The 13,000-nt window shown below is 44.8% G+C and overlaps 1 protein-coding gene across 2 annotated transcripts in view; it reads left to right on the top strand.

Annotated features, from left to right (window-relative positions):
* LOC109873238 (neurexin-2) overlaps positions 1-13,000 on the top strand; it is a 451,394-nt gene that overhangs the window by 329,061 nt on the left and 109,333 nt on the right. The window lies entirely within an intron of this gene.

Raw genomic sequence — 13,000 nt, 5'->3', positions numbered from 1 at the left:
TTGTCAAGTTAATTGTTGATCATTGCTAAATAAACATTTTCAGGTCTTGCCATAGATTTTCCCTCCAATTGAAGTCAAAACTGTAACTAGGCCACTCAGTAACATTCAATATCGTCTTGATAAGCAACTCCAGTGTAGATTTGGCCGACTGTTTTCGGTTATTGTCCTGCTGAAAGTCGATTTTTGTCTCCCAGCTGACTGAACCAGGTTTTCCCTCTAGGATTTTCCTGTGCTGTATTCTGTTTATTTTTATCCTAAAAAACGCCCTAGTCCTCTCATACCCATAACATGATGCAGCCACCATCATGCTATCTGGCGTTCTACCTGGGTGAGCCCGACGAGGCGCGAGGCCCCGACGAGCCGGCCGAGGTGCGGGGGCCCGATGAGGCATGGCGCGGGAGCCCGACGAGACAACCGAGGCTTGTAAGCCTCTCGAGCCAGCTGAGGCATGGGAGCCCGACGAGACAACCGAGGCCTGTGAGCCTCTCGAGCCAGCTGAGGCATGGGAGCCCAACGAGCCAGCTGAGGCATCCCCGGTTGCTTCGGCAGCGGCACCAGGACCCGACGTCACCTCTAAAAAACTAAAAACTCCCTGATTCTTCCAATTGTGGTGTCTGGATTCTGTAACGGTCTTGAGGCGACAGACGCTGGGAGATCGGAAGCAAGTACAGGGTGAGGATTTAATAATAACTAGACATGAAAGAAAGCAAAAACAGCATCTGGACAAGAGAAACAGAACAGCATCAATGCAGACACAGGGACAGATATAGGGGAGGCAATCAATGACGTGATGGAGTCCAGGTGAGTCTGATGAAGAGCTAGTGCGCATAACGATGGTGACAGGTGTGCGTAATGATGAGCAGCCTGGCGGACTCGAGCACCAGAGAGGGGGAGCGGGAGCAGACGTGACACTTGTGTGTGTTTGTGAATTCCAATGATGGTGCATTGTGGCTGGTTGTTTTTTCATTGTTTGCGGCCAATTGCATCATCCACTCTCATCTCTCCATCCTGAGCAGGAAACCAGGTGTGCCTCTCCCTCTCTCAGTGATCCTCTTCATCACAGATGTGTGGGATTCGGCACGCCCCTCTCATCTTTCTTCTAATGGCACATAATGCAAGCCTGCTGTGTAGCCCAAGATGCTATTGGCTGAGAAACATCAATGCTGCTTTACTTTGCTCTGCTCTCCCAAGCGCTACTAGGATAGTCATCACCTCGCCTGTCCCTGCTGTTAAGATTGTTATTGCTGCCTGGCAGCCTGCTCTGTCTGAGGGCATTGTTCCTAATGAGGAACAAAACAGAGATTCCAGGACGGAGGGATAAAACAGTCATTGGTAGTTATACAAACAGGCATATATATATAGGCAACTGTTTGGTTGGCAAAAATATTTTGTTATTTTATATGTATTGAGTTTAGATAGGGTAGTATGGCTTTACATGCTACCCCATTCTGTTTGGTTGTGTACTAGCCACAGCTTGGTATGCATAATCATCTTACTCTTTGTCTTCCCTGATCAGTTCAGTGCATGCCTTTCGGACACTACAAATAACACAAATGTCTGATATACACTAAATAGTAAAAAGTATGTGGACACTCTTTCAAATGAGTGGATTCAGCAATTTCAGCCATACTCGTTGCTGACTCTTGTATAAAATCAAGCACACAACCATAATCTCCATAGACAAACATTGGCAATAGAATGACCTTACTGAAGAGCTCAGTGACTTTCAATGTGCCACAAAGGGAAACCCAGACGTGAGCTGCCCAGTGATTCGAGCCTACCAGAGGAGCCAAATGCCTTTTATGCTCACTTATGCTCGCTTCGAGGCAAGCAACACTGAAGCATGCATGAGAGCACCAACTGTTTTGGATGACTGTGTGATAACGTTCTCGGTAGCTGATGTGAGCAAGACCTTTAAAAACAGGTCAACATTCACAAAGTCGCGGGGCCAGATGGATTACCAGGATGTGTACTCAAAGCATGCGCGGACCAACTGGCAAGTGTCTTCACTGACATTTTCAACCTCTCCCTGACGGAGTCTGTAATACCTACATGATTCAAGCAGATCGCCATAGTTCTTGTGCCTAAGGAAGCGAAGGTAACCTGCCTAAATTATTACCGCCCCGTAGCACTCATGTCGGTAGCCATGAAGTGCTTTGAAAGACTGGTCATGGCTCACATCAACAGCATCCTCCCGGATACCCTAGACCCATTCCAATTCGCATACCGCCCCAACAGATCCACAGATGACACAATCTCAATCGCGCTCCACACTGCCCTTTCCCACCTGGACAAAAGGAACACCAATGTGAGAATGTGTGTGTTTGTTGACTACAGCTCAACATTCAACACCATAGTGTCTACGAAGCTCACCACTAAGCTAAGGACCCTGGGACTAAACACCTCCCTCTGCAACTGAATCCTGGACTTCCTGACAGGCCACCCCTAGGTGGTCAGGGTAGGCAACAACACATCTGTCACGAACAGGCCCCCATTAACATCGACGGGGCTGTAGTGGAGCGAGTCAAGAGTTTCAAGTTCCTTGGTGTCCACATCACCAACAAACTATCGTGGTCCAAACACACCAAGACAGTCGTGAAGAGGGCACAACTAAACCTTTTCCCCCTCAGGAGACTGAAAAGATTTGGCATGGGTCCCCAGATACTCAAAAAGTTCTACAGCTGCACCATCGCGAGCATCCTGACCGGTTGCATCACCGCCTGGTATGGCAGCTGCTCGGCATCTGACCGTAAGGCGCTACAGAGGGTAGTGCGTACGGCCCAGTACATCACAGGGGCCACGCTTCCTGCCATCCAGGACCTATATAATAGGAGCTGTCAGAGGAAAGCCCATAACATTTTCAGAGACTCCAATCACCCAAGTCATAGACTGTTTTCTCTGCTATCGCACGGCAAGCGGTACCTGAGTGCCAAGTCTTGGACCAAAAGGCTCCTTAAAAGCTACTACCCCCAAGCCTTAAGATGTTGAACAATTAATCAAATAGCCACCGGACTACACTGCTACTACTCGTTGTTTATTATCTATACATTGTCACTTCACCCCTACCTACATGTACAAATTATCTCAACTAACCTCTACCACTGCACACTGACTCTGTACCGGTACCCCTGTATATAGCCTCGTTAATGTTATGTTATTGTGTTACTTTATATTATTTTGTATATTCTTAACTCTTATTGAACTGCACTGTTTGTTAAGGGCTTGTAAGTAAGCATTTCACAGTAAGGTCTACATTTGTTGTATTCGGCGCATGTGACAAATTAAGTTAGATTTTCTGCCCTGCTAGAGCTGTCCCGGTCAACTATAAGTGCTGTTATTATGATGTGGAAACGTCTAGGAGCAACAACGGCTAAACCGCGATGTGGTAGACCACACAAGCTCACAGAACAAGACCACCGAGCGTTCAAGAGCGTAGCGCGTAAAAAGCATCTGTCCTCGGTTGCAACACTCACTACCAAGTTCCAAACTGCCTCTGGAAGCAACATCAGTACAATAACTATTGGTTTGGAGCTTCATGAAATGGGTTTCCATGGCCGAGCAGTCACACACAAGCCTAAGATCACCATGAGCAATGCCAAGCGTCGGCTGGAATGGTGTAAAGCTCGCGGCCATTGTTTTTCATAGTTCGGGCTAGGCCCCTTAGTTCCAGTGAAGGGAAATCTTAACTCTACAGCAAACAATGACATTCTAGACAATTCTGTGCTTCCAACTTTGTGGCAACAGTTTGGGGAAGGCCCTTTCCTATTTCAGCATGACAATGCCCCCGTGCACAAAGCAAGGTCCATACAGAAATGGTTTCTCGAGACCGGTGTGGAAGAACTTGACTGGCCTGCACAGAGCCCTGACCTCAACCCCATCGAACACATTTGGAATGAATTGAAATACAGACTGTGAGTCAAGTCTAATCGTTCAATATCAGTACCCAACCTTGCTAATGCTCTTGTGGCTGAATGGAAGCAAGTCCCCGCAGCAATGTTTCAAAATCTAGTGGTGGAGGCTGTTATAACATCAAAGGGGGAACTAACTCCATATTAATGCCCATGATTTTTGGAATGAGATGTTCGGCGAGCCGCTGTCCACATACTTTTGGTCATGTCGTGTATCTGCACAAAGAAGATCTTGTTTTAGTACATATCGTTATGAAATGTACTGCCCTTATTTATGAGTGTCTGAGAGTGTTGAGGCTGCACATAGCAATTTCACTGTGGTTTCCAGATCAAGTTCATAGAGAGCTCAATTGTCCATGAAATCCCTTATTTTCAATTGCACCCAGAATATGTGTTGAAGCGTGACGGAGACTGCAGTGTGATCAGAGGATTGAAAGAAAGAATGGCTCAGGGCACATGTTATTGAAATTGGCCAGAATAAGCATAATGTGCCCTGGCCTCTCTGTAGCCCAGCAGCCCCCTGCTATCGCACCAGGCTGTGCTTAACAACACAGAGACACAGGGGGAACAAGGCCACTGGCCAGGGGTTTAGTGAAAAAAGGACCTAAGGGCCAATGGACCAGGCTATATTCAGCACGGCTCTAAGTCAAGAGGACGTGGACTGACATACAAGTATATACTACAGTATACAGCTCACTTCTGCATGACAGTCAGGTGTGTCATGACGCAAGTTCTGTTGTGTATTTGGCTATACTTGTCATTTAGCGCTGTGCATTCTCTAGACTGTGCAGTACATATTAGAAAATGAAACCGGGTTAGCTTGATTTGATGTGTAGCAGCAACAGATTTGAGCATGCTGAAGGTTATCCTATTGTGTTCTTCGAGAGAAAGCAGAAGGTTATGTTATTGTATCGTTAGATAGGCATAGAGGGGGACTCGGGGACATTGTTGCAATACCAATACTGATGGGACTAAAATGTAGAGATGCACCAAAGTGTGTGTGTGTGTGGGGGGGGGGGGGGGGGGGGGAATCAGCTGCTCATGTACTAATGAAGTATTGATTGGAAATCAGTCATGCAAAATAACTGTTTTGACACCAAAAATGTTTCAGGTGACTGATGTTGAAGACAAAATGAAAATGGTGTCGGCAGCCACAGGAGGAAAGACTACTTCACATTATTCAGCGTAATGAATGCACTGGCTGTACTGTATGTCTCATGTACAAGAGGTTTCCATTATGTTTTTGACATGCTGCTAAATTGACCTTGTCTTTTATTGAGTGGCCTGTTTTCCTCTGTAGCTCAGTGCACCCATCCGTACTAAGGTCTGGCAAACACCCAAAATACAAACCACAGACCATTTTAGCCCAGCTTATCAGAATCCGCCTTAAGACCAGTCAACAACCTCAGTCCCTGTGGCACTCTTGGTCGGAATGGAAACTGTGAAAAATCTAACTATGACATTTAACACAGGAACGGCTTTCATTCAGGAACGCGTTCAACGACATTTGATTGCTACTTCAAAGTTTCCAGGCAAGAGGTCTGTAATCTCCTTTGCAAAGGAGTAAAAGGCCAATTCTAAGTGTTGTTGTCAGTCTGGATAGAGAGTGGGCAGGTGGTGAGAGTCCCTGTGCACTGTGTTTACCTGGTACACCCAGCCAGACGCAACACTATGACTCATTTCCACCGTGGAAGATCTTTGTCTGTGGCTCATTAGCTGGCGACAAAAGGACGAAGCTACATGGTTATTTCCATTGCTTTGGAAATCTCCCTTTCCTCTTTGCTTTCGGTTTTATCATCTGACCCAGAGTGTTGCTTTAACATCCGACTATATAACCAGGGCAGCTACTTTGCATCATCCTCGTGATCTGTTATCTGTTAGTCTTGCCTGGTGTATCAGTGGCCAACCTCTGCTCTTGTCCCGTGGGAGAGCAGAGTTCTTCCTAAAAAATCGATCATTATCTCTGGCTACCATCCTGATACTGTTGGTGATTGAGAGCCAGTGACAGAGGCTGCAGACTTGGGGTGAGAAAGCAGTCTACTGTCTGCAGCACAATTATGATATTACAGTCATATGACTGAAAGGAGCCAAGCCACCAACACACGAATGTAACAGCTGTCTGGTGGAGTATGTTATATTTGGAGTATGCAGCAATAACTGATTTATTTATGAGTGTGAATACGGTGTGTGTTTTTAGATGTGTATGCATCACAGTTGTTAGTATTTGTCAAGCCAGTAAAACCACAGTGCCAAGTAGAGTCATACAATGTGACACTGGTGGTGCAGAATGGCATAGTTTCCTTTCACCTCTGCCAAGCCATGACACTAAATCACTTTAACAGCCTGGCTTTTCTCTGAACGGACCCATAACCACGTAATAAGCCACAAGCTTCTGCTATTGCCGTACATTTTTAGGAAGTGAAATTCACTCTGCTAGTTTAGTGCTGGATTCTAGGAACCGGTCCAGATTTGATTCAGCATAATATTTGAGATGATGGACTGTATGTGGTCTTATCACAGAATGCCAAGTGCCAAATGCAGCTTAGCCTTGTGTGATTTTTCTCCTTAAATCAATGCATGCATGCCATATAACCTTTCAAATGAACAGTGTAGTGTCGCATGTTATAATAATTGGAAGGATCTGTGCAGATCATATTCTTTGGCCACAAATCTTTGCCTCCAAAGGTCCCCTCATTGAAAAGGCTTTGTCATTAGTGGCCTCTCTCTCTCTCTCTCTGCCTCAGACACAAACATTGCTGGTCATTATACAGAAACGACCCACACGCTGTTTGCGCAGCAAAAGGAAACTCATTTTCATTTTCGTCTCCTCTGCCGATTCTTTTTTATTTCGATGGATCGTTCTCCCTCCATTTCTTCTTTCCAATGACTAACACAATGATTTTCTACGTTTTCACCACGTTGAATTACACTTGTTCTATACTGAACCATATATTTCACTACAGTTACAGTCGTACTGTAGGCTGATGTATTCATGACTTTATATCAAGTGCCGTTAAATAATTCATACCCCAGTGCATCCATCCTTTCCTGCAGCTGACACCTTTGGGCAGAAGCCTCCTTCTGTCTATTTCAGTGCGACTTAGATATTCATTTAAATCCTGAGACTTTGTCTTTCCTTCAGTGTCTTAATGGATTTCATTGAGACTGAACTGCATTGATTTAGGTTTGCACTGTCAAAGTAAGTCAAGGAATTGCTAGTGTGTTTTTTTCCGTCAGAAAAAATACAGATTGTCACATTATGCAAATATTTTCTTACATTTTTATCATTATCTAAAATTCAAGTCAGAGATGACCTTTTTTTGTGTTGCAAGAGGCACTTCACTTAAATTTGAGGTGATGTAGAGACAATGTAGTTGATTCTGAATGATTATTTCTGTGGCGAGTGGAAGGGGATTGGAACAGTGCTCTCTCGGCCATCCAACCGACTACCTACGTCATCCCCATATTTTTTTTTCTGCTCTTTTGCACACCAGTATTTCTACTTGCACATCCTCATCTGCACATCTATCACTCCAGTGTCAATTGCTAAATTGCAATTACCTCGCCACTATTGGGCTATTTATTGCCTTACCTCCTTACTACATTTGCACACACTGTATACCGATTTTCTATTGTGTTATTGACTGTACGTTTGTTTGTCCCATGTGCAACTCTGTGTTGTTTGTGTCGTACTGCTTTGCTTTATCTTGGCCAGGTCGCAGTTGTAAATGACAACTTGTTCTCAACTGACCTACCTGGTTAAATAAAGGTTAAATAAAAAAAATAGGACACCCAGACACTCTAGCACATCAACGTTAACCTTCTAATATTCAACGACAGACAGTTGATAATAATTTCCATTGTTATTGTAGAGTAAGAGAGGCTTTGAGAGGGGAGTTACAACTGACATGCCAGCTGTCACCCAGGTGTAGCATATGCTCAATATGTCACAGGTTACAATATGATGCTATGATTGAGCGTCAGTATCCCTGCAGGTACTTGACATATGGGAGCTGTTTGAGGTTTCTATTGGCTTCGCTCTCTCCATCTCGTTAGCATCAGCATTGATCTGCCGTGACTGAATGTTGACAGACCTGCCTGGGCATACAGCGTATGCTACACTTTTGTTGAAGAGATGCAAATCACCACATTTTCTGAGAGGTCACTGTGCTTTTTGTTTGTTTACTTGGCACCAGGCCTCAAGCAAAGACTGTGGCTGTCTTCGCATGATTGTCTTTATATAGCATGCAATATTTATTTAAGTCGGTCTGCCTTTGTTGATAGTCGATACTGATTTTACAGCTTGTGTATGTTAAACATTTCAAAGGAGCCAGTTTGCTGGAAGGATTGCTAGGATGACGGCAAGGCTATTTCTGCTCCCTATAGGCCCGTGTTATTTTCTGTCTACCCCCAAGCTCCATAGCCCAGGACAGACTGTCTCCTCTCCTTCACTTCAGTCTGCCACCAATAGGCTGCCTCAGCCCCCTGAGCCCTACCTACCGCCACCTGATTTACCCATCCACACTGTCTGCTGCTGAGCCAAGCTGACAGGCCCACCCCAGGCCAGCTCTGCCTACCTGCCTGCCTGTCCATCTCCTACTCAGCCTCTGTCGGGCCCATCCCTCCTCACAACCTTGTCCTTCCACCCCGGGCCACCCTGGCTCTACCTGCCTCCTTCCCACCCCCTACACAGTCTCTGTCTGCCGATCACAGGAGGCTGCTATGGAAAGAATGGCTCATAATAATGTCCGGAACAGAGCAAATGGAATGGAATCAAACGCCCGTTTCTCAATATGCATACTACAGTGCTCCACGCTCTCATGCTCCAAGTGCGTTCTCCGAGGACGTTCTTGTGAGGACGAGTGTGGAGAAGACATAAAACATTTAATTTGAGAAGCACTCGCCCTCCCTCTACTGGTTTACCTCGTTCATCTCCCCATTCACTGAACCTTCTTCCAGCCAGGACAATGGCAACAATAGAGACCAAGCAAGATGTACACAAAGCAAACGTTTTACTTCATAATTATCAGCTAGATATATTTGAATCATAATCTAGCTACCCAGCTAGCTAGTTAAACAGGCAATGACCTAAAACTAATATTATGCAAGGTAGATGTCAATTCTTTGTGGCTCGCTAGCTAGTCAGTTAGCCCAATTGACTTACTATGGACTTACCCATTCACTGAACCTTCCTTCTTCTAGCCAGGAAAATGGCAAAAAAGATGAAACGAGATATACACAAAGCCAACCCCAGGCCAGTTCTCAACATTAACCTTTAATACTCAATGACATAACTACCAGCTAGCTATATGTGAATCATAATAATTTAGCTAACCAGATAGTATAACAGGCAAAATGACCTAAAACCAATGTTTTCCGAGGTCGATGTCGATTCTTCATGGGTAGCTAGCTAACAATTCTTTGTGGCTAAATGGCTAGCTGACAGTAGTAGCTAGCCAGTTAGCTCTATTGACTTACTACTACCTGCCTACGCACACTACAGTGGGTATTGTGGGAAGGTAACTATGACAAAATTAACACAGCATGTATTTATTAACTTATCAAAATAAAATATTGTAGTCAGGCAACATAGGAGATGTGAATAGGCAACATTTCATTCCAAAGTCAGAGTGTATTTTCTCTCGCTTCAGCTCAAATAATGTCAGCCATTGATGCGTCCGCCGATGCATGCTTTAAATGATGTACAAACGGAGTACATGCTCCATTTCACATACTCTGATTTGGACGCATACTCCAACTCTCCCGTGCTCCAGTTTGCATGCTTGGAGCACGGTAATATGCATTTTGAAAAACACCCCATGTGCTTTCCACTCATTCCTCTCCAGTTATTACCACACGCCCGTTCTCCCCAATTAAGGTTCCACCAACCGACTGTGCTGCCCAACCTCCTCCCTCCACAGCCCACACACAGCAGTGACGGGGGAGTACACCGATAATACTCAGGGTTCTTTAACGTTGTTGATCACACAATGTTATCACCCTTCAATCGGTCTTGGTTTTGTACTAGACTGTGATCTGTTATTATTCTTGGAGAAAGGGCCAATGTTCCGCTAATATGCTGCTTATTGTAAAAACGGACTGTATTCATTTGTAAGGAGGTAGATTCTTCACAGGTTGAGAACGATAAAGAGGTAGTTTTGTCCCGCGTGTGTATATGATTTTGTGGCCGCCAGGTCCCACTACTATTAAAATGTAATCAATATGATCATTGCTCCTTCTCTAAAAAGCAGTTGTAGCCGTTGGCTGTATATTCTGGGTCTGCTGCCTAGACCCCTTTTGAGCAGCATGCTCGTGTTGTAGGAACAATGTGTCCCTTTCCTTTTTCACTTACTTCCAACTATCAACAAACCATTTCATTTTCAATTTAAAGATAACACCAGTCTGTGGCTGACTGGTACACAGAGGGTGTACAGACAGGTCACACCAATAAAGTGACGGGCCCCATGTGATTGTGTTTAACCACTTATCTGGCCTAACAGAAAACACGACCTCTGTTTTGACCATGGGATGGCTGTAAGATCTACCACAGTGACATGGTGGTAGCCTATCAAGTGTCACACATCAACATTTCTCTGTTCAAAGAAGCGGCACTCAAACTAACATGGATTAATGTGTCTTGACCTCACAGTGAAATGGAAAGGTCACCTCCCTAATGTCATGTTGTCATTTGTTTGGGGCCATTTTCCCCTTAGTTTAATTGCTGTTAGGCAGAACAGATAACTGTATGGCAGATAGAGGACGGAAAGTAATGGCAGATTGATGTGTGATGATTAACCAGTAAGGACACAGACTCGGAGCCGCTACCGAGACATTGTATTCTATATTCACCACGGATCTGGGATAAACATTTGACATGTATCTCTCCCTGCTAAAGCTCTGTTTGCTGGATTTCCACCCGTCCCTTCCCTTCCTGTCACCCAGCCAGACCTATTTGAGGTGCTGTCGCTTTAAGTCTTATGAAATCAACTGGATATCTCAACTGCGGGCCATTTATTTCAGAAGAGGTTGGCATTATGGGTAATTAATCTGAAAGTGCCATGATTAATCCTGCTACGTTCACCCCCGAGGCTAGCTTCAATGTCTGGGCAAAAACTGTCTCCCCAACAACCTCCCACCCCCGAGACCCGAGACTGCATATTATCTTAAGGCAGGAAAACACAATATTTTAAATTCTCTGTTCGCACTACCTTTCACTCTGCATTAAAAAAACATGATGTTCTAACAAAATAATCATAGGGTGTAGGCCTTGAAATGTAGCTAATGACTTAACAGCAATACAGAACATTTCTTTGCTTCCTTAGATTCATTCTATACATGGTTTGATCACAGAATGAACAAACACCTAGCTATTCTTACGCTCATTGAATTTTCACAATTTGACATTCATTGTTGGCATATTCCAACCAGCTGTAGGTGCTTGGACTGCAGGACTTGATTGGTGTTTTCATTTAGAATACACATGTTCTGTGTTTTGTTTTACTTCTGCTTCACCATATTTTGTATGACTGGGGGGGGGGGTCCGTGGGAATGGGAGGATAGTCTACTTACTCAGTGGCATCAGCATAGGGAAGGGAAGAATGCCCAACAGTGAAAACAGCCAAGAGGACATATAGTTAAAATCACTGCTACTTCCCCCAACCACCCCCCGTGTCGTCCAGTAGCGTCCTTTTTATCATGTTGAGCAACCCTGGAGCTGGCAAATTGATTAATGCAAGCCTTTCATCCCAGACAGCCCTCGTGAAGATATCATCACTGCCTAGAAAGATGCCTCCAATACCGGGGGACTTGACAAAACATGTCATCCTCTATAAATCACCATTTTCAAATCAACCCTCTTCTTCTACACATTCCACCACTTAATGGTCAGGACTCTTATGTGCATGCCTTGCATTGCACATGACATATATTCATTTCTTCGTCCTTTTCTTGCAGTGATTTTTTTGCACAGCGGGAAATGCAACCTTGTAGCGCGATCAAGATTTTCAAAGGCTTCTAAAGTTTGAAATTTCCGATTTATAATGTCAGACTTTATTTGCCCTTTCGAAAAAATGTATCAACCCCTACACAATGTCCATGTTGCTGCAGGATTATTTTCCTGCTGTGTGAAACTGGCTCAAATTAAGCTGCCGCATCTGATTACTGTGATTATTAGTTAAGCAATAAAGATGCTAATTTATTATACAGTACTTCCGATGATCACAATTGTGCGTTTTTGCCTGTGTCAACCTCGCTTTTATAACTTTGACATTGACTTGAGCTTTGAACGTTGAAGCCTTTTGAAACCTTTCATTTTGGAGGATTTTCCTTCATGCATGTCTTTGCAGCTACATCTACAGGGCAGCCATCTACATCAGAGACCTGGCTGCTTTGTGTTGGGTGTTCAGATGTCTCACAGCAGATAGTGACTTACCAAGGCACCTCTGCCTGCCTAATGCCACGTAAAAGTTTAATTGACTCAGACTCGTTCAGAAAGTCTGGGTAGTAGTATCCAGCGGTGGATTTCGGGGATAACGGCAACAACTTGCCATGCTCAGCATTGTTCAGTTGCAGTCTCTAGTAATGTCAATACACAAGAGTGTCTTCTCTCTGTTCAATCAGCCCAGCTCATTGGCAACAGCCAGCCAGCCCTCTCTCTCTCTCTCTCTCTCTCTCTCTCTCTCTCTCTCTCTCTCCCTTTCTATCTCTTGTTCTCTCTCTATCCCTCTGCTAATCTTTCTCTCCCCTTCTCCTCTCTCTCTGTCCAAACCCTCCCTCTCTCTCTCTGTGTTCCCCCCTCCATCCCTCTCTCTCTCGCTCTCGCTCTCTCTCTCTCTCTCTCTCTCTCTCGCCCTGAGTAATGGCCTGTCTCTACCTTCCTGTCACCATGATGAGAGGTGGTGCTGGCTCTGCTCTGTTCCCCTTTTTTCATGCGTGTCCTTTCAACCGACCAGGCAATCCCAGCTGAGATCTCTATCGACCATGATTTAGCTGATATAGCTACGTTTTTGCTTTCTCGCTCTCTCTCTCTCTCTCTTGCCCTCCTCTCCCACGCTGCCTCCTTCCCCCGCTCTCTCCCTCTCCCCTCATCATCC

The sequence above is a fragment of the Oncorhynchus kisutch genome, linkage group LG28 (assembly GCF_002021735.2).
Source record: "Oncorhynchus kisutch isolate 150728-3 linkage group LG28, Okis_V2, whole genome shotgun sequence".
NCBI lineage: Eukaryota > Metazoa > Chordata > Actinopteri > Salmoniformes > Salmonidae > Oncorhynchus > Oncorhynchus kisutch.
The sequence above is the reverse complement of the archived record's forward strand: the minus strand, read 5'-3'. Positions and strand labels throughout refer to the sequence as shown.